This window comes from Zonotrichia leucophrys, chromosome 5, assembly GCF_028769735.1.
Source record: "Zonotrichia leucophrys gambelii isolate GWCS_2022_RI chromosome 5, RI_Zleu_2.0, whole genome shotgun sequence".
NCBI classification, from domain to species: domain Eukaryota; kingdom Metazoa; phylum Chordata; class Aves; order Passeriformes; family Passerellidae; genus Zonotrichia; species Zonotrichia leucophrys.
In genome coordinates, this window is record NC_088175.1 from 57209085 (window position 1) to 57234208 (window position 25124).

A 25124-nucleotide genomic window follows, 5' to 3' on the forward strand; every position below is an offset into this window, starting at 1 on the left:
GACCTGCTGCCAGAAGAAAGGCTGCCCCAGCGCGATGGCATGGTCGTCCTCAAAGGGGAGGCTGCCGCAGACCATGACGTACAGCAGCACGCCCAGGGACCAGACGGTGACCTCATGGCCGTCGTAGCAGCCAAGGCAGACCCACTCGGGCGGGCTGTAGGCGTGCGTTCCTAGGGGAGACGGGCAGCGCTGTCCAGGCGCGGGCTGCTGCCTTCCAGAGCCCAGCGCCAGGCTCCTGGCTGAAGCAGGGGCTGCACCCACGGCCACAGCTTCCCCCCTGAGGCCACCCCGCGTCCTCCAGCCAGCTGGCCAAAGCCAAGGAACCATTCTGCCAGGCAAAGGAGGCCAGCGGAGCGGCCCAGGCCCTTGTGGGCCTGCCGAGCCGGGAGGCCCGAAGCTGGCTTTGGCCGCCACCCTCTGCGGACAGGGCCGGCAGCCGGGTCCCGGGGCACGGCGTCTGCCCCAGGCCAGAGGGCAGCCGGCTGAAGGCCGCAGCCCGCAGCCCAGGAGGGAGCGGGGCCCCGCAGTGCCTGGCATCGGGAGCGGGGCCCGGGCCCTGGGCTCACCGGCAAACCGCGTGTAGGCCCGCTCCTGGAGGAAGATGCCGCAACCGAAGTCGATGAGCTTCAGGTCGCCGCTCTCCGGGTCCACGAGGACGTTCTCCGGCTTGATGTCCCGGTGTAGGACGCCGTAGGTGGTGCAGTGCCGCTCGGCCTCCAGCACCTGAACGAAAAGCCAGCGCGTCATCTCCTCGCACAGGAACCCCTGCTCCAGCAGGAACTGCAGGAGATCCTGCCATGCCTCCGGACGCTCCAGCACTAGCACAAAGCTGTCAGGCAGCTCGAACCAGTTGATGAGCTGGATAATGTTGTAGCAGCTGGAGCCCACCTTCTCCATCAGCATGATCTCCATGGGCACGCGGGTGCCGTCGGGCTGCGAGCAGGAGAAAATCAGTGCCTGCGGCAGGCCTGATGCTGCCCTGGGGCTGCTGCACTGCGCCCCGCCTGGGATGCCCCCGTGCCCCCTGGCGCAGCCTCCCCGGTGCTGGGGCTTCCTCCCGCCCAGGGGACGCTTGGGGGGCGCCCCTGCCCGGCCCCGCCGCCGCTGTTTGGCACGGCCGGGCCCGCGATGCTGCGGCTGCACGCTGAGCCCGCGCCCGCTGCCCCCGCCATCCCCCGGCTCCCGCTGCCAGTCGGCGCCCCAGGATTCTCCCTGCCCGCCCCGGCCCGCTCGGTCCCGCCGGCCCCGCTCCCTCACCAGCTCGTCCCACTGCAGGACGCTCTCCCGGGCCACGCGTTTGATGGCCACCTGCAAGCCACGGCGAGAGGAGGGCTGAGCTCCGGCCCTGCCCCTTCCCGGCGCTGCCCCTCGTCCCACGGCCGGCCGTCGCGGCCACTCACCGGGCTCCCGTCGGAGAGGCGGATGCCCGAGAAAACGGTGCCCGAAGCCACCGCTGCCCAGCCGCGGGCCCAGCTGGTACAGCTGCTGCAGCTCCTTCCTTTGCCCTGCAAAAGGCCGAGAGCAGCCATCAGCCCTGCGCCCAGGAGCCCCCCAGTGCCCGCGGGTGCAGCGGGCCGGGCCCCACGGGCCGCGCCGCTCTCACCCGCTCCCTGCTGCGCACCGGGCAGCGGCCCCTGCCCCGCAGCCGCCGGGCTGGCGAGTGGCAGAGCCGGGCCCGGGCAGCGCACACGGGCGGCTGCAGGAGCCCCGGGGCAGCGGGGCACGGCGGCACCGTCGCTGGCCCCGGCCTCGTGGGCTGCACTCTGCCATTGACCGCGGCCAGGGATGCAGCCCGAGGCTTCTTCTCCCAGGGAGGTGCCAGCAGCAGCTGCAAAGCAAGCAGGGCTTTCTGAAGCTGTGCCGTCAGAGGCACTGGAAAGAGCCAGTGACCAGGCTGCTCCCAGGGGCCTAAGCCTGGCCTGGCTGTGCCCCTCAAGAGCCCCGGGGGAGCCTCAGACAGCTCCTCAGGAGATCTCACCTGCTCTTAGAGAGCCCTTTGTGGCAGTCGAGGGCTGTCTTGGGACAGCTTCCTGGAGATGGAGGAACCTCCTTGGTGTCTCCAGGCTCGGGCTGTCACCGGCTGACACAAGCGGCACAGCGTCCTGGCAGCTATGGGATGGCCACTGCTGGCTCCAGGACGCTTGCTGCTCGGCCAGCTTCTCCCGAGAAGGCTCCTCTGGATCAGGCTGGGCTCCCATTTGGACTTCTGGGCTTTCCCTGGCCACGTCAGGGGTCAGGGCTGTGCCCGCGTTGTTGATGCCCGTGAGTCCAAGGGAGCTGGGAGACCTGTCCATGGGCCCTGCACCTTCTGCAGGCTGACAGGTCTCAGTGAGCCTCTGCCAGGGGTGGAGGCTGTCAGAGATAGCAGAGGCTCCCGGCAGGATGCAGGGTCTCTGACAGCCTGAGGTTCCTGCGCGGATGGCTCTCCCCTGCTGTGCCATCCTTGCAGGCCTTGAGGCTCTCCCAGGGATGGAGAATCTTGCTGGGAGCAGCCTCTTGAAGGGATGGAGGCTTCGGGAGGAGCTGCAGGGGCCACAGCAGGGCAGGTGGCCTCGCTTCACCAGCTCCTCCAGCTGTTTCCCCAGCGCCTGCCACATCCCCGAGTAGAGCGGCGCCCGCGTCCCGCTGGGATCCCAGAGCAGCCGCATCAGCTCCTGCAGCTCCGGGGCCAGAGCCCCAGGGGCCGCAGCTGCAGGGCCTGCCCAGGGGCTGCCGGGAGCCCGTGGCCGCTTGCGCCGAGCCGCCCGAGGCCTGGGGGCCCTGGGAGCCACGGGGGCTCCTCGGTTCCTCCGTGGGCCTTGGGGCCGCACCCCGGGGTGCTCGCTCCTCTTTGCTGTCCGTGCCCGCCGGCCCGGTGGGTGCCGGTGGCCAAGGGCCCACCAGACAGCCCCAGCGGCCAGCAGCAGGACAGGCACCGTCACCAGGACGCCGCCGTCACTCGTGGCTCCGGCACGTCCCATCTGACTGCACTGGCGGCCACGGGCGCTGGCCCGGCTTATCCACCGGCAGCGCGGTTATGTCACAGTGCTGCGGCTGGCACAGCCCCGGGACATCACAGCCCTGGACATCACAGCCCGGGGACATCACAGCTCTGGGACATCACAGCCCCGGGACATCACAGCCCGGGGACATCACAGCTCTGGGACATCACAGCCCCGGGACATCACAGCTCTGGGACATCACAGCTCTGGGACATCACAGCCCCGGGACATCACAGCCCCGGGACATCACAGCCTGGGGACATCACAGCCCTGGGACATCACAGCTCTGGACATCACAGCCTGGGGACATCACAGCCCTGGGACATCACAGCCCGGGACATCACAGCCTGGGGACATCACAGCCCTGGGACATCACAACCCGGGGACATCACAGCCTGGGGACATCACAGCCCCGGGACATCACAGCCCCGGGACATCACAGCCCTGGGACATCACAGCCCTGGGACATCACAGATCTGCCTCAGGACATCACAGCCCGGGGACATCACGGCCCCGGGACATCACAGCCCTGCCCCACGACAGCGCTCAGCCCCTCTGTGCCCTCAGAGCCCAGCCCACCCCCAGGAGCAGCAGAACCGGCTCGTGGCTGGAGATGGACGTGGCCAGAGAAAGCTGCTGGCTGGGAGAACGGGAGCTCAGCCTGTGGCAAGGCGTCGTTCCCTGGAGCCATGGGTGCACCTGGAACAGCGCTGGTGCCAGCAGCGTCCAGCCCAGACTCCCAGGACGTTTGTTCCCAGCTGGAATCACCCACTACTGTGTGCCTGAGAAGAGAGATCCTCCAGAGACAAAGGGAGTTGACGTTCTTCTGTCTCTGGGGAGCTCTCCTGAACTGGCTGTGGAGGGCAGGAAGAGTTTCCTGTTAGCAGCTCACTGACTTCTGCTGTGCCTCTGCTCTAAATAAATCGGGATTTGCCAAGGAACACTCATTGTGCTCCCACTGCTCTAGCATGGACTGGGATTCTGTTTCTTTCTTCCCAAGAGCTGGCATGTGTTGGGATTGGATGGGAAGGAATGCTGTGCCCCAAGCAGGGGTGCTTTGGTTTCTGCTGAGCAGGGCTTGCCCTATTCAAGGACTTTGCAGTGTCCCTTGGTACACCAGTGCAATGGTTTCTGCTGGGAAGGAAAGGATGAGCGTTGAAGACAGAGGCAACTAATGCACCTTAAACACCTTTGCTGTGTCTCTGTCCTTGTTTGAGAGGTGACCATCCACACCCTGGAAGGGGACGAGATTATTTCAATTTTATTTCTACTACAGGTTTTTTTGATCCATTAATGTATTTAAAACCACTTTTTTTATCGTGCCCTGCCGTACTGTCTGTTGCTGTCTCAACAATGGATGTATCTGTGAGAGGACATCACTCTCCTGGGCAGTGAGTGCTAGAGGACAAAGCCCTTAGCTTAGCATTGTTGGGACCAAACAAGGCAAGGAGTCATGGGTTTTCTTATTTTACTTCTTCCCCCATTTGTCATCCAGACTTCAAAATGAAGACCTGTAAATGCCTAGCTCTGTCTTGTGTTTAATGTGTTTTTATTTGTATTAATGTAACCGCAAAAAGCAGTGAAAGAAGAAATGTGACTGGATCTCACTATTACTGTGTGAGGGCTTATTTTAAAGGCTGGTGTATTTATGTTCTCTTTTTCCACTCCAAGCTTGACTTTTCCCCTCGTTTTTCCAGGTCTGCTGCATTGGGTGTCCCAAGGAGGGCTGGGTTCCTCAGCAGGGGTCTTAGGAGTTGGTGCTGATTCTACTTTTTCTGAGGGTGTATCAAAGTGTGCTAGCAGAATGATAGTTTTCTGCACTGGAAAGCTTTCCCTCAATGCCATCAGTGCACGGACGTGTTTGAATTGTGGTACCAGACGGACTAAGGAAAGCCAACACCCGTAGCAGATTTCTGTTTGCTCTGTGTCTGTAAGAAGCGGGCTGTGTGCTGGACAGGGAGAGGCGCTGTTGGAGTGGCATCGGCGCCAGGTGTGAGTGTGAGGATGATGAGGGGCTCGGAGCAGCCCAGGTGTGAGTGTGAGGATGATGAGGGGCTCGGAGCAGCCCAGGTGTGAGGATGATGAGGGCTCGGAGCAGCCCAGGTGTGAGCTGTGAGGATGATGAGGGCTCGGAGCAGCCCAGGTGTGAGCTGTGAGGATGATGAGGGGGTGGCTCTTGCCGGGGCGGTTTTAACGGGGGGAGAGTTTGCCTCTGTACATTTTTGCACGGAGCTGCTGAGTGGAGGGGTTTATGGGGCGCTCCCGGCGCTGTCTCACGGAAGGACTGCGAGAGCTTCTCCCAGGGTCGGCGGGAACACCCGGATTCGCGCTTGGATACGTCCAAGCATCGCTTAAAGGAGGTGCCGAGGGACGAATCTTTGTGCCGGGGAGCAGCAGCCGAACAGGTGAGCCCGTGTGGGTTTGGAGCGGGGAATTTTGTCCTTCCCCTTTGCAATTTCATCTTGCCAGTCCCTCCCTGGTTCCCCAGGAGCAGAAATGGAGCTTATGAGGACAAAAGGAATTCAATTTGAGGGAAACAAGTTCTCTTCCATTACTGGCTGTGTTTGAACTGGTAGGGGAGTCACCCATTACCGGTGGTTTTAAGGGTATTGCTTGAAGGAAAACCAGAGTTTTCCAGGCTGTTAGGGGAATCCTGTGATCTATTTTAAGGGGAAAAGTATTGTTGTGGTGTTATGGAATTGATTTGAGAGTAGCCCCCCAATTTTTCATCACCCTAGGGTTCAAATAGAGGGAGCAGCCCTAGTGTCCCTCCTTTTCAAGGGTTTGAATGGAGGTGGAAATGGCCTTTTGCCATCAGTCGAAGGCTTTCATTTGAGGAGCGCCCCTTCTTTTGTGCTCTCGTAGGGGACGAACGTGAAGGGGAGAGGACACTTCTTTGCCCTTGTTGAAGGGAGGCGAGCCCCGCCTGCGGCGTCAGTTTCGGGGTTCGGTTGCGGGAAGCTGCAGCTGTGGCAGCGTTTGCAGGGCTGCAAGGGGGCCGTGCCGCTGCATGGGAGGGCGCTTGTGGTGGCCGCGGCCCGGGCCGGAACGTTGCCGCTCGGGAGCGGCGCTGGCACGGCCCGGGGAGCTGCCGGGGCGCACGGGGGATTTGGCGCGGCGGGGCCGGCCAAGGGCGGCGGTGGCGGAGCCGCGCCGGTGCGAGCCGAGGGGAGCCGCGCCGGGCCGGCCAAGGGCGGCAGAGGCGGCGCGGGCGCTGCTGCGGCGGCCCGGGCGGTGCCGGCCGCTCCGGCCGCTCCGGGCGCGGGGCTGGGCGCGGCCGCCACCCCCGGGCCCGGTGCCGGCCCCGCCGGGCAGGGGCAGCGGGCGCGGCTCTCCGGGCCGGCGCCGGCCCCGCGTGCCGGAGGAGCCGCCGGAGGAGCCGCGCTCCTGCCGGGAGCCGCGCTCCGTCCGGGGCCGGCAGCGAGCGCGGGCTTCGGCTGCTCGCAGTGCTGGGGCGGTGCCGCGGTTCGGAGGCGCTTTGTCGGCATTGATTGCATCGCTGTGTTCGGTTTGCAGCGGGGGTACGCTAAGGGCTACGGTGTTCTTCCTGAGTGGTGCGGTTCTCGGTGCCGGTGGGGATGATAAAGGTTCGTTTCGGATTGGGTTTTGTAGTCGGATATGTTTTTTTTTGCCGGGGTATTATGTTTAGAAAGGCGCGCAATGGTTTTTACGGGTCGTAGCGCGAAGCAGCGGTTCGGATTTTAATTCTGTTGAGGTGGCTTTTATTGGCGTGAGCGGGTAGTGTTTGTTTCGGTGGGCTTTTGAGGTAGCGTCGTGTCGTTCATAGCAGCGGGTTTTTAATCTCGAGAATTGCATGTGTGTTTATCGTCTTCCAGGGCTTTTATTTATTTGGTTGGTTTGATTGTAGTGTATGTTTTATGGTTGCGGGTAATTTGGGAGACATTGTTTATGGTTACGTTTGTCTTTAGTCTTTGTGTTTGTTTCTAGGTGTTATTTTTATTTTGATAGCTTGAGGCACTATGGGTTTATTCCGTTGGGAATAATATTTTTGTTGAAAATGAAAGGTTATTCGGTTTTGGGGCTTTTTTTGTTGTTGGGTTTTTTTTTTTGATTATTTTTGTTGTTGTTGTTGTTCTTTCATGTATTTGATTGTTGTTCATCGGGGTTTTTTTTGGAATATGGGTATTTATATGGTGGATCTTTTCAAGTAGTATTGAGTAGTTGTTTTCTTAGTTTTTAGTCCTTGAGATTTTTTCTATTTCGTTAAGTAGTTCGGCTGTTATTTTTACAGAGGATTGGTTATTCTTTGAGTTAGTGTAGAGGTAGAATTTTGTTTATTTTTTTTTAGTAACCTTCTGGGTCAGTGGCACTGTTTGGAGTTTAGTAGGTTGGTTTGATTTCTTTTTTTAGTAGTTGTTGTAATTTGCTGTGCGTGTTTCTATAGGGTTTTCTTTTATCTTGGTTCCATTTTTCTGATATGATGAGAATTTGTTATTGAAAAGAGTGTTTTGTGGTTTTTTGGCTGGCAGATTTTTGGCTGTTGGAGGTATCTTGATGTTTTTCGAAGATATTGCTGGCAATTCAATGCTCTTTGTATTGTAATTTTATTTAGGAATTGGATTTCTAATGTAATATTATAACTACATTTAAACAAAACAGATGTGTGGAAATGGGAATAAACCTCTCTTGTTTTTATATATTTGATCTTTTTTTAAAATTTTACTTGTAACATAAGTTATTATATATTACAATAAGATATTATCTTTTTTAATTAGAGTATTGTGTATATTTATAGATATGTAGATAGAGAATATAAATATAGACACAACCCAACTCAAATATAAATATAGAAATGTGTTTCAAATATATGCAGGTATACATAAAATTTTTAAATAATTGTAAATATAAAATAACATCAATTGATACTACGCATAATACAAGTAATACTGTATATATCTTTTTTAGTATATTATAGGAAATAGATATAAAATAGATATATCAATTGATGTACTATACTTATAAAACAAATTATAGATATGATAATTATAATTATAAAAGTATTTTTCAAGTAGTTGAAAATAAAGGATGGTTTTGTTTTTCATTTGGTAAAAGCAGGGGTTTTAGTATAAAAATTATAAATACAAATAATATAAAGGTAGAAGTCTAAGTATATAAATATATCATAAATAGCTAAAGATTAATATAAAAATTAAAAATAAAGGAAAAAACAAGGTTTAGCAGTAGATATGATACGTAATTTAATAAATAATTTATCTCTATTATTTGAACAGGATACATATTATATATATTTTAAATATAATGCATCAATATAAACTAGAAATATAAATGTGTATATAGTCATGCAAGCTCTAAATATAACAATATTTCAGTATAGTTTAAAAGAAGGGTTTTCTGGTATTTATTTAGTTAGAATTGGATTTCTTTTAAATAATAAAAGTATTTTAGAAATGTAGTTTTAAACTATAGAAGAACTATATAAGAACTATACAATTAATGGAGAAAGATATTTATAAAAACACAGAGAAATACATATAAACAATAGGAATAGACAGAATATATTGTATAAATTACATGCTACATCAATGTTCACTATAAATATGCGTGTGACTATAAATATGAAAAATAGAAATAAAACTTTTATTTAAACATGGCTTTAAATCAAGGGGGCTTGTTTGGCTCTTGCTCGATAAGAGGCAGGTTTTTGGCATTTATTTCAGAGCAGTTTTTGTCTGGGGTCGCTCCTGTTCTTTTTTGCCGCCTTCGCTGCCCGCAGCCCCGAGGCGCGCTGCGCCCCCGTCTGGGGCGGGCGGCAGTGCTGCCGCCTTGTGGGCAGAGCGCGGTACTGCAGCCGTGAGCCGACAGGCAGCCGAGAGGCCGCCGTGTTGGGAGTGGCGTGTCGCGGGTGTCTCGGACTGGCTTGACCTTCTCAAAATGGCGGCCAAAAAGTCGGGAAAATAGCACACCCTGGTAAGTCTGCCCCCCTGTGGCCACAGGGCGGTACTGCACCCCCCGAGCCAGCGCCCTGCCTCTCGCCGCTGGGTGCCGGGGGCGGCGGAAGGACGCGGCTGCCGAGCGAAGGAAGTGCGAGGGGCGGGAGCGAGCGGCATCGGAACAGGGCTGCAGCCCCCGAGACCGCGCCCGCCCCGCTCCAGGCGCTGGGAGCGACCGCGGCCGGACAATCCCGGCGGGGCGGCCCCGGGCAGGCGGCGCAGGAGGCGGAGCGGGGCCGTGGCTCTCCCCGCCGTCGCTGCCGCCAGCTTTGGAAGGTCGGGCCGGGCGCCCGTCCCGTCCCGCCGGCTCCCGGTCTCTGTAAACTCCTCTCTGGCTTCGCAGGTCCGTGCTGGAGAGTGGGAGAAAGGGCCCTGCTGGTTGCCGTGTCCTCGGTGGGCAGCGAGCTCTGACCTTGGCCGGATGGGCTGCTGAGTAATGGAACAATGGGGATGCGCTTTTATGTATTTAGTGACCTTTACAGATTTCTCCCCCTGCTTCAGGTGAGCGTGCATCATTGCAGGCTTGGGATTGAGTGAAATGCGCTGAGGAAACCGGCTCTGGGGAGGGAGGGAAATGCTCTGTTAACATGTGCCTGTTCTTCTGTCAGACTCATCACAGCAGGACAGCGTGAAGACTGAAAGTGTAAGAAGATGTGGAGGGAAAGAGAGAATCTGACAGGAGCATTGAACGCAGAGGTGCACGAATTCTGCTTTTGGCTTGGATTTAAACTCAGGAGTTGTAAGGAATTTGGGAAGGAGAAGGGACATTTCAGAAGGAGAAGGAGTTGTTGTTACAGTCCTGGCAAAATCTTTTGTTCTAGCTGATAAAAGAAGTTAGTTTAAATTAAAAAAAAATTTAAAATGTGGGGTTTTTTTTCCTTGACTATTATATTCATTGGTGGTATATGGTGTGTTATTTCTTGGTATTATTAACTCTGTGTAAATTGTTTTTTGAGTGAAGCTAACTTTCTGGATGGGTTTTCAGGTAGGAATAGATGGTATTTCAGGTAGGATTAATTTCAATAGGTTTCTTTCATAGACTTCTCATAGGTATTACTGGGATTTTGGTATTGTTTACTGTATGTATAAACATACAGATTTGGTAGGGCCAGCTGGGCTGCTGGAGTTTTGGGTGTGAATTTATTAGATGGCTTTGGTTAAATACAGAATAATTATGTAAGTTAACAGCAAATGACCCAATTTATCCAGCTATGCTACCTAACCACAAAGTTTTATGTCTTACCAGTTTTCTGTTCTTCTGCTCCAAGTAGCTGTTGCAAAAAAGAAAGCACTGTTATTTTTGTGAAGAGTTTTCTTCTATAACAAGCCCTTTACTCCCCTTGAATCTGAGTGGCCAAACAGCTGCAGCTGTTCTGAGGGCTTTTACACCTGGGAGGATTTGCCCCCTCCCTTTTCCTGGGTGCCATGGGAACGAGAGGCGGGCACCATCGGGGGTATATTAACCCCAGCCTTGGCTGAGGGGCTTCATTCCCTCTCTGGGATGTGCTGGGGTAGGAGTTCTCCTCTCATTTCAGTGAAAAGGCTCTTTCAGCTCATCTCAGCTTGTTTCCAGCAGGTGTTTCTGGGCATCTAAAGCAGCAGAGGCTTGGAAGAGACTGTGAAGAAAACAGCATGGAATACAGGGAGTATGTACGTTCACAATTTTGGGTTTTGTGTTTAGGGGTGTTAAAGCACCTTTGTAATTTCTGGTTTTGTTCTTGTTTTGTTTTTAATTGTTTTTAGGAGGAGCACACCTTTCAGAGATTCCAGGTTGTGTCAAGCACAACACTTTTTGCAGCAGATTGATTGTGTCACAGGAGGGATCTGCCCAGTGTCCAAGATGATGTTTGAGATTGAGGCTTCAGGTGAGTTGAGGATTGTGAGTGGGAGAGGGAGGGTGAGCAGGTATCCAGTTAGGAGTTCTTGGGAGGGGGTTTGCAGGCAGCAGGGTGAGAAAGGGTGTTTATTTGTTTATTTGAGGCCCCCCCCCCCCACAAGGCTTCTAGCAGAGGCATTCCCATGTCTTAGAGCACACAGAGTCATCCAGTGCACTCACAGGAATGCCATTTAACTTTGCCTTTCTCTAACCCAGGTGCCAGCCCTTATAAAGGCCACAGCCTTGGAATCAGGATGAAGCTGGAGCCTGAGGGAGCCAGGCACACTCAGGAGAGGGCAAGTAGCTGACTGGCTGGGATTTGGCCCACATAACTCTGGACTCATTCTTTGGTTTTGGTTTTCTTTATTGTAGCTGACCGAGAGGCTCACAGGCCATCACGAGGCTCTCTGAAGCAGACTCATTTCAGGTGCAACGTGGATTCCCGTCACCGATCATCCAAAAGATAAGTTGGGAGCCATGGCCTGGAGATGGGGGTGTAGCAGGTTGGGAGTTCTTGGGACAGATTTAAAAATTAGCGGAGGGAAAAGCAAACTTGTCCAAGGGCCTCTTAGGACAGCTAAAGGGAGAGGCTCTACTTTTGATGGCAGCTTTCAGGCGGGCAGTGCAGAACAGCTCTGGTTTGTGTCGTGGTTTCCGGTGTGCCGTGTTCCCTAGTGTGTCTTTGGGGTCCCTTTTGCCTTCTTCCCTCGAGGCCCTCACCACAAGCATGATGTGTGGTGTTTGATGTCCCCCTGTTTGTCACGTTCTGTGTCACGGGTGTCTGCACACATATGGGTGCCGGAGCTGTTCTGCCCTGCCGCATGGCCAGCTGTAATAGGAGAGGGCCCGGGGACTTGGAATGTGTAATGTGGGGTGTAGTTGGACTCTAGATGGGATTTGTAGATGGACACAGGACATCTGGAGCTCTTTAGCTGTCCTGCCGCCCTGTGACTTTTGTCCTGACTTTGTTTCAGATTCACCTCCCTAGGTGACTGCAGTGGTTCTATCTAACCCCAACCCTTCTCAAAGCGTGTAAAGGTCAATAATTCATCTTCCAGAAGTTATCTCCAGTCCTGGCTTGTATTTTATGTACCTGTGTTGGTTTATGTTTGTATGTACCTATACCATGTGTATCTCTGTTGGATTATACTCTGTGTACTCACATTCTGTGTACGTATGTTGGCTTGTACTGTGTGTACTTACACAGCATGTAAGTGTGCTACCCTATATTGTGTATACTTACACCCTGTGTACACTTGCACTGTTTGCCTCAGCTGATATTGTCTGTACTTGCATTGTGCCACTTATGATCGCAGCTGCCCTGACCTGGCACGTAGTCACAGTTAGGTAGCACAGTTATAAAAACTTTACTGTTCATCTGTCTTTTGTGGGATTTTGGGTAGATAATTTATTGGTCCAGAGTGGGGAGAAGTTCTAGCTGTCAGATAATCACTCTTTAGCCACTTCCTGTCGTCTCGCAGGTCCCTGAAGCTGCCAACTTCCCCCGAATCTACCATTTAACATCAAGGAGCGGCAGCCAGAAGATGTGATAGAAGATGTGTCACAGCACGTTCTTCAGTGTCTGGAGTCAGGGCCGCAGCGAGCGTCTAAGTGGAAAGAGTGTGTGAGAGCACGTGGCTGTGTCTGTGTCTGCTCGTCTCTGCATGGGTGGGCACATGCTGACTGGAGTTAACCTTGTGTGTGACTTTTTTTATTCTAAATTTAACAATGAGTTGCAAAACCTGACAGCAAATCTCCAGCCAGGTTATATTGTATGTACTGACATGGAATGTACCCATGTTGGCTTAAAACCCAGAAAAACAGACGAAGATGGGCAAGTAAAAACCCAGAAAAAAACCCCAAGATGGGCAAGAAAAAACCCTGAAAAAACCCCGAAGACAGGCAAGAAAAAAAACAGAAGAAAATGAGAAAATACCCCCCAAGATGGGCAAGAAAAACCCAGGAAAAACCCCCAAGATGGGCAAGAAAAAACCCAAAGAAAACCCAGAAAAAAATTCCAAGAAGGGCAAGAAAAGACCCAGGAAACACCCAGAAAAAATTGGAAAGAAATTATATATAGTATTACATGCATTATGGATGGTATTGATTTATGTTATATAAAGAATTGTTAAATTATTTAAAATATAAAATATCTGCATATATTTGAAACAAGTTTATATTTCCTAAAATACACTAGAAAAAGATATAAATATAGATTTATCATATCTATCATTTGTTATATATTACACCATATCCATAGATATAAATAAAGTAAGTGGGCTGTTGTTTTTTATTAATTTTTTATAAGTAGTTTAAAATATTAGTTTTTTTTGGTAAAAGCAGGGGTTTTAGTATGAAAATTATAAGTACAGATAATATAAAGGTAGAATTCGAAGTATAGAAATAGATCAGAAATAGCTAAAGATTAATATAAAAATTAAAAATATAAGAAAAAATAAGTTGTAGCAGTAGATATGGTTCATAATTTTAAAAATAATTCATCTCTATTATTTGAATAGGATACATATTATATAGAATGATTAATATAATGCTTAAATATAAACTATAAATATAAATGTGAATATAGTCATGCAAGTTATATATATAAAAATATTTCAATACAGTTTAAAAGAATAGAGCTTTTTTGTATTTATTAGGATGGGATTTTTATTTTAAATAATACATTTCTATCATGCTTTTAATTTTAAACATAGAGATATCCAATCAATATAGAAAGATATTTATAAAACCACAAAATATATTCTGTCTATTCCTATTATTTATATTTACTTATATTATATAAATTACATGCTACATCAATGTCCACTATAAATATGCATGTGAGTATAAATACGGAAAATAGAAATACCAAATTTATGGTTTTAAAGCAAGGGGGCTTGTTTGCTTCTGATCGGGTAAGATTTTTGGCATTTATTTCAGAGGAGTTTTATTTCAGCGTGGGGTCGCCCTGTTTTTTGCCGCCTTCGCTGCCCGCAACCCCGAGGCGCGCTGCGCCCCCGTCTGGGGCGGGCGGCAGTGCTGCCGCCTTGTGGGCAGAGCGCGGTACTGCAGCCGTGCGCCGGCAGGCAGCCGAGAGGCCGCCATGTTGGGAGTGGCGTGTCGCGGGTGTCTCGGACTGTTCCTTGACCTTCTCCAGATGGCGGCGAAAAGGGCGGGGAAGTGGAGGACCCGGCTCGGTCTAATCGGCTGCCTTCATGAAACACCGGCCCCGGCGCGGCTCCGATGGGATTTTCTGTGGCCTTTCAAGTGTACCCGATGCAGTCTGTGGGGTCAGTGACGGCGCTAGCGGGTGCATTTTGGCGTGTTTCTGAAAGGCATCTGGGTAATCCCCTCTCTCTCCCTAGGGCCTCTTTCGGCCGCCATCTTGGGAAGGGCGTGTCACGAATGTCGCGGACTTTCTTTGACCTTCTCAAGTTGGCGGCGAAATGGGTGGGAACATTGCACACCCCGGTAAATCTGCCGCCCTGTGGCCACAGAGCGGTACTGCACCCCCCCGAGCCAGCTGGGTGCCCGGGGCGGGGCAAGGACGCCGCTGCCGAGGGAGGGAAGGGCGAGGGGCGGGCCAGGGTCTGTAAATGCCGGGGACGGGGGCAGGACATTTCAGGAGTGCAAAGGGACACAATGACCGAGAGAAACGGCGGGGGCGGCCCGGCGGGGCCAGTTTCGGTGGGCGGCGGAGGCGCGGTCGCAGCGCTCCACGGGTCGGGGGCAGCGGGCGGGGGCGGGCGAGCGGCGTCGGAACAAGGCTGCAGCCCCCGGGCCCGCGCCCGCCCCGCTCCAGGCGCTGGGACAATCCCGGCGGGGCGGCCCCGGGCAGGCGGCGCAGGAGGCGGAGCGGGGCCGTGGCTCTCCCCGCCGTCGCTGCCGGCAGCTTTGGAAGGTCGGGCCGGGCGCCCGTCCCGTCCCGCCGGCTCCCGGTCTCTGTAAACTCCTCTCTGGCTTCGCAGGTCCGTGCTGGAGAGTGGGAGAAAGGGCCCTGCTGGTTGCCGTGTCCTCGGTGGGCAGCGAGCTCTGACCTTGGCCGGATGGGCTGCTGAGTAATGGAACAATGGGGATGCGCTTTTATGTATTTAGTGACCTTTACAGATTTCTCCCCCTGCTTCAGGTGAGCGTGCATCATTGCAGGCTTGGGATTGGGTGAAATGCGCTGAGGAAACCGGCTCTGGGGAGGGAGGGAAATGCTCTGTTAACGTGTGCCTGTTCTTCTGTCAGACTCATCACAGCAGGAAAGCATGAAGACTGAAAGTGTAAGAAGATGTGGAGGGAAGCAGAGAATCTGACAGGAGCACCGAACGCGCGAGCGCATGAATTTTGCTTTTTGCTTGGATGTAAACTCAGGAGTTGAAAGGAATTTGGGAGTGAGAAGGGACATTTCAGAAGGTGAAGAAGAAAAAGAAGTTGTTGTTGTTGTTACAGGCCTGGCAAAATCTTTTGTTCTAGCTAATAAAAGAAGTTAGTTTAAATAAAAAAAAAAAAAAAAAAAGTAGTTTTTCTTTACCTGACTATTATATTCATTGGTGGTATATGGTGTGTTGTTTAATTTCTTGGTATGATTAACTCAGTGTAAGTTGTTTTTTGAGTGAACTAACTTTCTGGATGGGTTGGTTTGTATTTGAGACAGGATTGATTTCAATAGGTTTCTTTCATAGACTTGTGATAGTTATTACTGGGGTTTTGGCTTTGTTTACTGTATGCATAAACATACAGCTTTGGTTGGGCCAGCTGGGCTGCCGGAGTTTGTGGGTGTGAATTTATTCGATGGCTTTTGTTAAATGCAGTGTTTAATTTTTGAAAGGTTTTTCAATGTAGTGGTTTTAAGGTGGTTTTTAGAATTGATTGTATGGTTTTGATGTTGTTTATAGTTGCTGTCCGGTAAGGGATGTGGTGTGAGTACTTGAACGTTATGGTTTTGGTTTTCCTAAGTTCCATTTTCTTTCTGGTTCGATAGGTTTTTTTAGTTTTATTTTTGGTGCCAGGGGTATTCACGTGGTGGGTTTTTATAGGCAATATGTTTTTTAATTTGGGCAGTGAAAGCATAAAAATAAAAAATCTAAACTGTTAAAATACTAAAAAATATAAGTTAGTTTTCTTTTAATTTTAAATTAAGTTTTATAGATTATTGGTTTTTATTTGTGCATTAGCATAAAGGTAGAGCTTTGGGGGCTTCTTTTAGTACTGTTTAGGGTCAGTTGTACAGTTTTGAGTCTAGTGAGTTGGTTTGATTTAATTTTTAGTGGGTGTTGGTTTTTCTTAGCAGTTGTGTCATTTTCAAGGTGTATTTGAGTTTTATGGGGTTTTTGAGATATTGGTTTAGGAGGAAGTTTATGATGAGAATGTGCGGAGGTTTTGGGCTAGTTATAGTGGGATTTAAAATTTCTTTACAGTTAGGTTTATGTGAGGTTTTATGAGGGTTCAATGTTGTGGGATGTTTGTTCCGTTAGTAATAAAAATAGGTTTTGTTTTGATGTGCTGCGATGGGATGAGCGTGTGCTGCGTGCCGTTGCTGACGAAGGTACGGTATTGTTGTGGCTCTGATGTGTCGGGTTAATGAATTTATATGGTTTAATATATCATTTAAAATAGAAATAAATATAAATTTAAAAATATATATAAAATTTGAGTGGTAAATATAAATATAAATATAGATAACAGATACATATATAAAACTATTAAACATATGTAAACATATATAAAACTATGGTATATAATTGTTAATATTAATTATGGTATATAATTGTAACATATATATATAACAGACTATAATTTATATATTATTATGTTACAAAGATATAAAAATATAGAATGTAAATATAAAAATGTTAAAATAAATTGGAGATTTTTTTGGGTTTTTTTAGGTTATAGGCTGGGGTTTTTTTATAAATACTATAAATAGAAATAATATAAAAATAGAAATCCCGATATACAGATATCGGTACATATAATAAATAAAATGTATTATTTTTATTTTATATATCTAACTTTAAATATTTATATATTTTCTTTATTAATATAATAAATATGAATCAATATAAGGTATTATCTCTAATATGTAATATCTATAAAGAAAATTATAAATGTAGATGTGAATAGAATTTTAAATATTTAATTAAATGAAGGGGTGTCTTTGGTTTTTATTTGGTTAGAGACAGAGGTTTTATTTTAAATAATATAATTATTATAAAAATGTGAATATTAAGATAGAACTATATAATAAATATATAAAGAGAAATTTTTAAGCTATGAATATAAATTTAAATATAAATTTATGTAAGTAAAATGCAGATTTGTAATATAATTTATATTGCCATATAAGGTTATTTATATTCTATAAGTGGGAATATAAATATAAACATATGTAAATATATTTTAAAGGAAAGGGAATTTTTGGCTTTTATTTAAGTAGAGGCAGGGGTTTTATTTTAAACAATATAACTGTTACAGAAGTAAAAATCTTAACACAGAAATTTATATATTTTTATACATATATTTTTATATATTGATTATATAAGTGCTTGGAGTAGATGTAATTTAGAATATAAATTTATTTATAAATTGACATTGATAAAGATAAATGTATAAGTAAGCAATATACATTAATAGACATTATAAATATAAATGTGAACATAAATATGAAAACATAAGGATATATATATTTAAATGTTGTTTAAAAGAAAGGGTTGGGGTTTTTTTGGTTCTTATTGGGTTAGAGGCAGGGCTTTTATTTTAAATAATATGAATATGGATATTACTGTTCTACAATCAAGATATAAATATATACATAAATATAAAATATATCTCAATATTTAGAAATAGATAAGTAAATATAAATAGCAGGAAGAAATGTAATATAGAATACAAATAACAGTATGCATTAGTATACATTTTAAATGTCAATGTGAATATAAACTTGAAAAATTCAATTTAAAAAAATTTAAATACAGTTGAAAAAAAAGGGGTTCTTTTTGGCTTTAATTTGGGCGGAGGCAGGATTTATAAAAAATAATATAAATGTTACAGAAGTAAAAATCCTAACACAGAAATAAATAAAAACTATATGAAGATACATATAAAAGTATATAAATAGGGTTAGGGTTAGGTTAATTTATAAAAATTTATAAATTAATCGAACATTAAAAATGAAAAATTAAACATTATATTCAAAATGTATATTTGTGTATAAATGTGGATATAAATATGAAAAATATAATTTAAAAAAAATTAACTACATGTAAATTAAAGGGGTTCTTTTTGGCTTTTATACAGGTAGAAAGAGAGGAATTATTTTAAATAATGTAAATTTTACAGAAGCAAAAATCCTAAAACAAATATATACAGACTATGTAAAAATATGTATAAAAATATATAAATAAATTTAAGTATTAGGAATAGATGTAATATAGACTATAAATTTATTTATAAATAAAATGTATAAATAGACAGTATACATCAATATACATTATAAAGGTGAGTATTATTATGAAAAAATATTTAAAAAAATATTTAAATATTTCTTAAAAGAAATTACTCGGTTTTGTTTGCTGTTTTCCTTTTTTATCCTATTAGGTTAGAGGCAGGAGGGTTTTTTTTCTTCTTACTGGTTTATTTGGGGCATTTATTTCAGAGCAGTTTTTGGCGGGGGTCGCGCCTGTTCTTTTTTGCCGCCTTCCCTGCCCGCAGCCCCGAGGCGCGCTGCGCCCCCGGCTGGGGCGGGCGGCAGTGCTGCCGCCTTCTGGGCAGAGCAGCTCTGCATAGAGAGGCCGCCACCTTGGGAGGGGCTCAGTGAGGCTTCCGCGCCTGCCCCTCTCCCTAGCCCTCTTTCCTTTTCCCCGTATTCGCCTTGTCTCGCTCCCTTTCCTCCACTCTGCATTGTGCAGGATGCCTCCCAGACCCAAGCTGCCACCACCTTTAAGTCAGGCAGGTTTGAGGGTCCCAAATGGCTCCAGCATTCTTTAGCAAGGAACCTGGGCTGCTGAGGTTTCTTCTTCTAGGAAAGGGCTGGCATTGGCCTTCCCTGGAGTGGCTGGCTGCCTGCTGAAATTACTGCTTTGCCAAATATGCCTACCAGACCCAACCCTGCACCAGTGGTAACTCCAGCTGCGGTGGCCATGGCACGTGCCTCATGCTATCTCCCATCAGGAACCTGGGTGGCTGAGTGACGCTTAGCTGAGGAATGGGCAGGCGTTCACGTTCAGGAGGCCAAGGGGCCCTTAGTGGCCGGCTGCCTGCTGAAATTCTGTATTCAAGGATGTGTCGTGGATCCAAGCTGCCACCACTGCAAAGTCAGGCTGGTTTGAGAGTCAGAAATGCCTGCAGCACCCTGCGATCAGAAACCTGAGCTGGTGAGTTACACTTAGCTGTGTAAAGGGCGGCATTGGTGTTCAGGAGGCCCAGGGGAAGATCCCAGATCCACACTGTGTTACATTTACCACTACTATAGGCCTGGCTGAGATCAATAAAGTCTTCCACACTCCACGTTCTGTAAAACTGCATTTTATTGAAACAAGAACAAGGAATTTTCCAGCTTGCCACTCTTAAATTCGCTAACTATCGGGCATGAATATGGGTCGCAACAGAGAGCGACACTAGATATGGCTTTCTACATATATAAAAATTATATCAACAATGTAATATATTATAGGCATGCAGTGTATAATAACCTTCCATACAATAACATACTAAGAGAACAATAGATAGTTAACAACAGTCACATCAGATAGCTAAAATAAATATGCCCTCTACTGTTAGTATTTACACGTAATTACATATTCAACTCCTTAATATAACTTTTTATCCTGACATCATAACTACATATTTTATTTATAATATTCATATTAGTATTTTGTTTTGTTCTATGGTAATTTACTATTATATATAATTTATAAATAGCATAGTCTACAATAGGAATACGCAATATATATATATAAATATATCTATGAAATCAAAATCTAGATCCCTCTATATACAAAATTGCAGGTCAGCTCCAACACTGTTGTTCCAATGCTGACGTCAAGATGTCCCTTCCAGGAACAAGGAGAGACTCCATCCATTGGCTGATCCTCGGCCAGCAGCGCCCATTTTTTCTCTTGGTCCTTTTCGCCCCATTTATTTTCTCTTCCTGTGTCCCACATTCACACTTCTTCCATGCTCTTTCATGCCCTGTTTCAAAGGCCAGGAACAACTTCATGTTGCAGGTGGACTTTGGAGACTTTGGCCCTGCATGTATGACAAATGTTCTCTTTGTGTGCTTTTTCAGGAGTGGAAGAGTTCACATGTAAGCAGGGCTGAAAGCAGTCTGGGTGCTTTTTTTGGGAAAACGAAATGATACAAGGAGGTAGAATAAACCCTCCCGTGGCACTCCATCTGCTGAGGCGGCAGGAGAGGCAGTGGGACCTTCTCCACAGCCTTTGCGTGCATCCTCTCCTCCACCAAATTTGGACTGCAAGGTGGTTCTCTGCTGCCAGCTGCAAACAGCACAAGCACAGCTCTGTGCTCATAGCCATGACTGCTCCGCTTCGCTGGGTCAGTCTTCAGCAAGAAGGATTCTTTTGTACCACTTTTTGAGAATCTGGTAGTCATGGATGGCCTGGGAGTGGGCATCCGGCTGCTGCGCCAGGCGAAGGAGGAGATTGTATGTCCCACCGGTTTGAACATCTGCAGGTAAATGGATGTGCTGAGGGAGCCTCCGGTTCCCCACAATGAAGTGGTTGAGGCGTTTTGTTCGCACACATAAGCGCAGGCTGTCCAAGATATCCTGCAGTCGTTCCAGGAGATGTCTCCTGCGCCACAATGAGGCGGGCATGACATTGAGCAGGTGCATGACAATGGTCTTCATGGTGTAGGTGGAAAAGCAGAAGCCCAGCGGAAGTCGGTGAAGAACTGCAGGCATTTGAGGTGCAAGCTGTCAGGAGGGGCCTGCCTGGCAATGTGCTTGAAGAACTCAGCCTCTGCCACAGCGTAAGACTCAGGCCAGATTGTGCTTGCTGTGTGGGCCTCTCTGGTCTGGCTGCTGACAAAGACGGCTGAGTCATCTCTCCGCACCCCAAAGAGCAACTCAATCCTGAAGCTTTCCCTGCCGTTGGTCACCTTGAATTGGCAGGAGCGTGTGGAGGGCAGCAGCACTAAATGCCAGTTGTGGGACTGAGGCAAAGCTGGCCAGACTGCTCTCACCAGTTGGTAGAACCAGCGGGCAGTTTTCTGCACGTCCAGGTAGGAGCCGGTGCACAGGGTGTCCAGGAGGCTGGGATCCTGGTTCCTCCTCAGCTCCTCCTCGGGGTGGTGCAGAAAGCACAGCATGTTCTCAGCCTGCTGCTCCCTGGTGCAGGTGCACTCCAGCTGCACGCGGACACGGAAGTTCCTCACGAGCCTCTGCCCTGCACTGTCCAGCTCCAGGTGGAAGCTGTGGCCTCGCGGAGGAGTCATGGGGATGAGCACGCGGTACACCACATCCTGCTCACGGGGACTCCAGCCTTCAAAGGCACTGCCCACCCCGATGGCTCTTTGCAGGACTGGGTAGAAACTGTTTGACAAGACGTGCAAAAAGTAAAGGCTGTAATTGTCCACTGACAGCCTCTCTGCAAGTCCTGTACAGGCCACCGGATGCGCTGCATTATAACTCGTCCTATGCGATCGTCAAAATCGTCTTCTTCTTGGACTGCAATTGCAACATCGTTGTTGTTTGCTGCCATTTCAGCCTCATTGACAGCTTCATTTCCAAGATTGTCTTCTTCATTTGCAGCAACATTGCCCACTTCCTCTTCATTTGCACCACGGTTTTCTTCTTCATCCTCCTCTCTCCTCAGGCTGCTTTTCCACCCAATAAACCACAGGACCAAGACGTAGACCAGGAGCACAGCAACAGCTAAGAGCTGCAAGAGCTGCACCTGCTCCTGGGTGTGCTGCTCCACTTCCTGCTCCAGCTGAAGCCTCTCCCATTCCAGGTGTTTCGCACGTGCTTCCATGCGCAGACGTGTTTCCTCATCCAATCCCTCAGCCACGGGCTGTGGGTACTGGATGAAGGTTTTCAAGAGCAAAAAAAGGAATACCATGGGACCCATGGTCGGCAGGAGAGGCAGAGAAGCCTGTGAGTGGGGCGAGAAGGGAGGGAACTGCTGGTTGCTGGATGGAGAACAGGATCCTCAGGGATCTGGGCACAGGAAGCACATGGCCACAGACAGCATGCAGGCCGCCAGGCCTGTCTCACTGCCCCAGCAGCAGCAGCAGCAGCACCTTGGCCTGCCCAAGGCTCTCCCATGAGGGGCTGTTCCTGCATGCAGAGGGAGAACCCAGCCCCAGGGCAGCGTTTCTGCCCCAGTCCTTGTTCCCAGCCCAGCCTCCCGCCACGTGTGCACTCACCGTTTGCCAAAGCAATGCAGGGCCAGCGTCACCTGCTGGGGCCTTTTAGAGCTGCCCCCTTTGTGACACGTCCCCCGGATGTCACACGTGTCACAGCATGTCACAACCCAGCCAACCCCACCCTTTATCCCCTGAGCCAACTCCTGGCTCAGGCACTCAGAGTGGCCCTGGTGGACTGCTTAGGGCTGCCCTTGAGTGAAGCTTTTCCAAAGGACTTCCAATAATTTCTCTTTTGCAATTATTTTCATCTGCCCTTCACTGGCAATCACATAGATATCCCAGTTGGAAGGCACCCTTGAGCATCACTGACTCTAAGCTTGCACACCTCAACGGTTGAGCTACACTGAAATCTCAGCATCAGTGAGGTTGAAAAGTCCCTGAAGATCACACAGTGCAACTGCAAACTTAACACTGCCTACTGCTCCAATCAGCCAGGTCCCCAGATGCCACATCCATGATGCTTTTTGACCTCTCTGAGGGTGGTCACTCAGAGCCATTTCCCTAGGCAGCCTATTTGGAGGCTTGACACCTTTTGGTTGATCCACCATTTCCTAGAGATTAAATTGAAACCTCCCCTGGCGCAACATGAGGTCATTTTCCCCTGCTCATATTCTTTGTTCCTTGGGCAGATATAATGACCCCCACTAAGCTAGAGCCTCCTTTCTGGGGCCATCTGCATCCTGTCAGGCATTTGAGCTGTGAAACCAGCTCCTGGCAGAGGAGAGAAAGGTGGTGCTTTTGAACTGCACTTCCCATGATCCAGTGAGACAAAATGGGTTCTCAGTGAGCAGAAGGGTTCAGGTTTCCCGGAAGGGTTTCCATTGGAGGAGAACCTTTATGCCAGAAACATCAGCCAAGGGAATCCATGCCCTTCCAAGCAGAAGGAAAAATTGGAATTTTAATTGGAGAAATTTGGAAGGTTTGGAGTGAACATGGTTGCAAGAATGTCCTTGCATGTCCTTGTGGATTTGGCAAACCTGCAAGGCCAGAGTGTCAAGAGGGGATCTCAGCAGCCAAGAAATGCCCTCTTGCTCTGGGGCCTTCCATGGCACGGGCAACAGAAGGCAGAGCCCTTGCGTGGCCTTTGCCCTCAGCAAGGCCCCACTTTGGGCAAACCCTGAATTCCCCGTGAAAGCAGCTCAGATTTACACCACCTGGCTTGAGGGATGCCAGAGGACAGACAAGGCCAACAAAGGTGCCAGTGCAATCCAGCTTAGATTACAGCTTTCCGCCCTTGTGTCTCTGGAGCCTAGGAGGGGAAGGCTGTGTGGCTGGCAGTGACTTTCACCAGCTCTCGTGCTCAGGGCCCTGGGCACCGGAGGGCTGCTTGGTCTCAGCACAGGCTGGAGCAGGAAGAAATGATCACCTGGCTTTGGAGAGCCCTGAGATGAGCAAGGATGAGGAGTGTGCAGAGAAGGGACAATCAGCACTGCGCAGCTGCTTCTCTCAGCTATCAATCACAGAAAATTCAAACGTAACTATTTGGGTTTTGGGTTTTTGTTGTCTTTTGTTTGAAGCTTTTTCCCCCACAGGAAAACCTGTGGCATTTGCCATATTGTACACCTGGATTTGAGTGGTCCGCTCTCAGCGCTGCCTACATGGAACTCAAAATCGTGCCTTTGCACATCTCTTTCTCCTGTTATGATGTTTCAGTTCAAGTGATTGATAGGTAACAGCATTTCTCTTTTCTCACCTGGAGCTCAGGAGATGGGAGAGCCACCCAACCCTGCTTAACCCTGGGAGGGTTCTGTAGTAGGGTAAGGTGGCATGTTGCCAGTGGCTCAGCTGCCAGCCCCGGTGCCAGCCAATGTGGAAGGCTCATCTGTATGGAATGAGTCAGCTCACAGCTGCCAGCAGCTGGGCTGTGTCCTGCCCCACATTGGTCCTGCCATCAAGTCAGAGGCTGCAGCAGATGGCAGGAGGGGAAGCCAAAGTGACTTCAGCAAATCAAGTCTTCTTCACTTCCAAGCGTGGGTTCTTTCTACCATCGTCTGCTCCCATTGGCAACTGGGAAAAGCCTTTCCTGAATGTTATAAAGCCTTGGAAAATATTGCAATAGATTTAAATATGTATCATTTGCATCATTATAATACTGTAATAACTCCACTGTATGATTAATGACATTGAAACAACACAGGGTCATAACAGTGGCACACCAGCTTCTTCCATTCATTGTTACATGAAGCACACCTGACTCTAGAAGCATGCTGTTTGGAAATGAGCCACTTTCCCACCATTTCCTACATGTTTTGTGTTCATGTCATTTTCATCTGCTTGGCAAACACAGCCTGGGATTGATGTGGCTAACAGACTTTCTCTATTGCTTCGTTCAGCCGGGTTTCAGATCAGTGCTTCTTGTGATCTCCCTTCAGCTTGACCAACAACTCTTGCAGCCTGGAACTCACCTCAGAGTGGTCAAAGAATGTGAATAGGGACTAGAGACATCACAGCCTTTTCTGGAGGCAGCTCCAACCTTGGCAGAAGTACAACAACCTACAGCCTCCTGGCATGAGGCTTTCCCACTACCACTGATCCCACCAAAGCCAATTCTCCTGTCCCAAGGCTGAAGGTGAAGATGAGGAGAGTACAGGGAAAAGCAGCTGCATAAAGTTGAGCACTAGATTGAAGTTGCTATTAATGACTTTATGAAATGACATTACGAAATACTCTGGATTGAAACTGGCTCCCCATCACAGTAGTATGGAATTGTTTAGGTTGAAAAGGATCTCTAAGACTGTAGAGCATCCAGCCACAAACCTGACACTGACAAGCCCACCTTGAAACCATGTCCCCAAATGCTACATTGACACATTCCTTAAGAGCCTTCAGACATGACAATACCATTAATTCCATGGGCAGCCTTGCCAACTCTTAATAACACTTTCAGAGGATAAATTTTTCCCTAGTACCCAATCTAAGCCT

General features: G+C 48.5%; 1 long non-coding RNA gene and 1 pseudogene across 11 annotated transcripts; one reads left to right on the forward strand and one right to left on the reverse strand.

Moving 5' to 3' along the window:
* Positions 1–4027: 4027 nt before the first annotated feature.
* LOC135449162 (uncharacterized) lies at positions 4028–15364 on the forward strand. 11 transcript variants are annotated; one of them, XR_010440670.1, is made up of 10 exons: positions 4028–5386; positions 9297–9454; positions 9562–9649; positions 10530–10603; positions 10697–10818; positions 11046–11125; positions 11202–14119; positions 14195–14300; positions 14798–14955; positions 15063–15364. It is a non-coding gene; the product is annotated as an uncharacterized LOC135449162 (long non-coding RNA). The 11 variants fall into 11 exon arrangements; XR_010440671.1 differs by having other exon boundaries at positions 10530–10599; XR_010440677.1 differs by lacking the exon at positions 4028–5386 and adding an exon at positions 6293–6519.
* Positions 15365–20370: 5006 nt separating this feature from the next.
* Positions 20371–21873, reverse strand: LOC135448734 (inositol 1,4,5-trisphosphate receptor-interacting protein-like 1; annotated as a pseudogene).
* Between the last annotated feature and the right edge of the window lie 3251 nt (positions 21874–25124).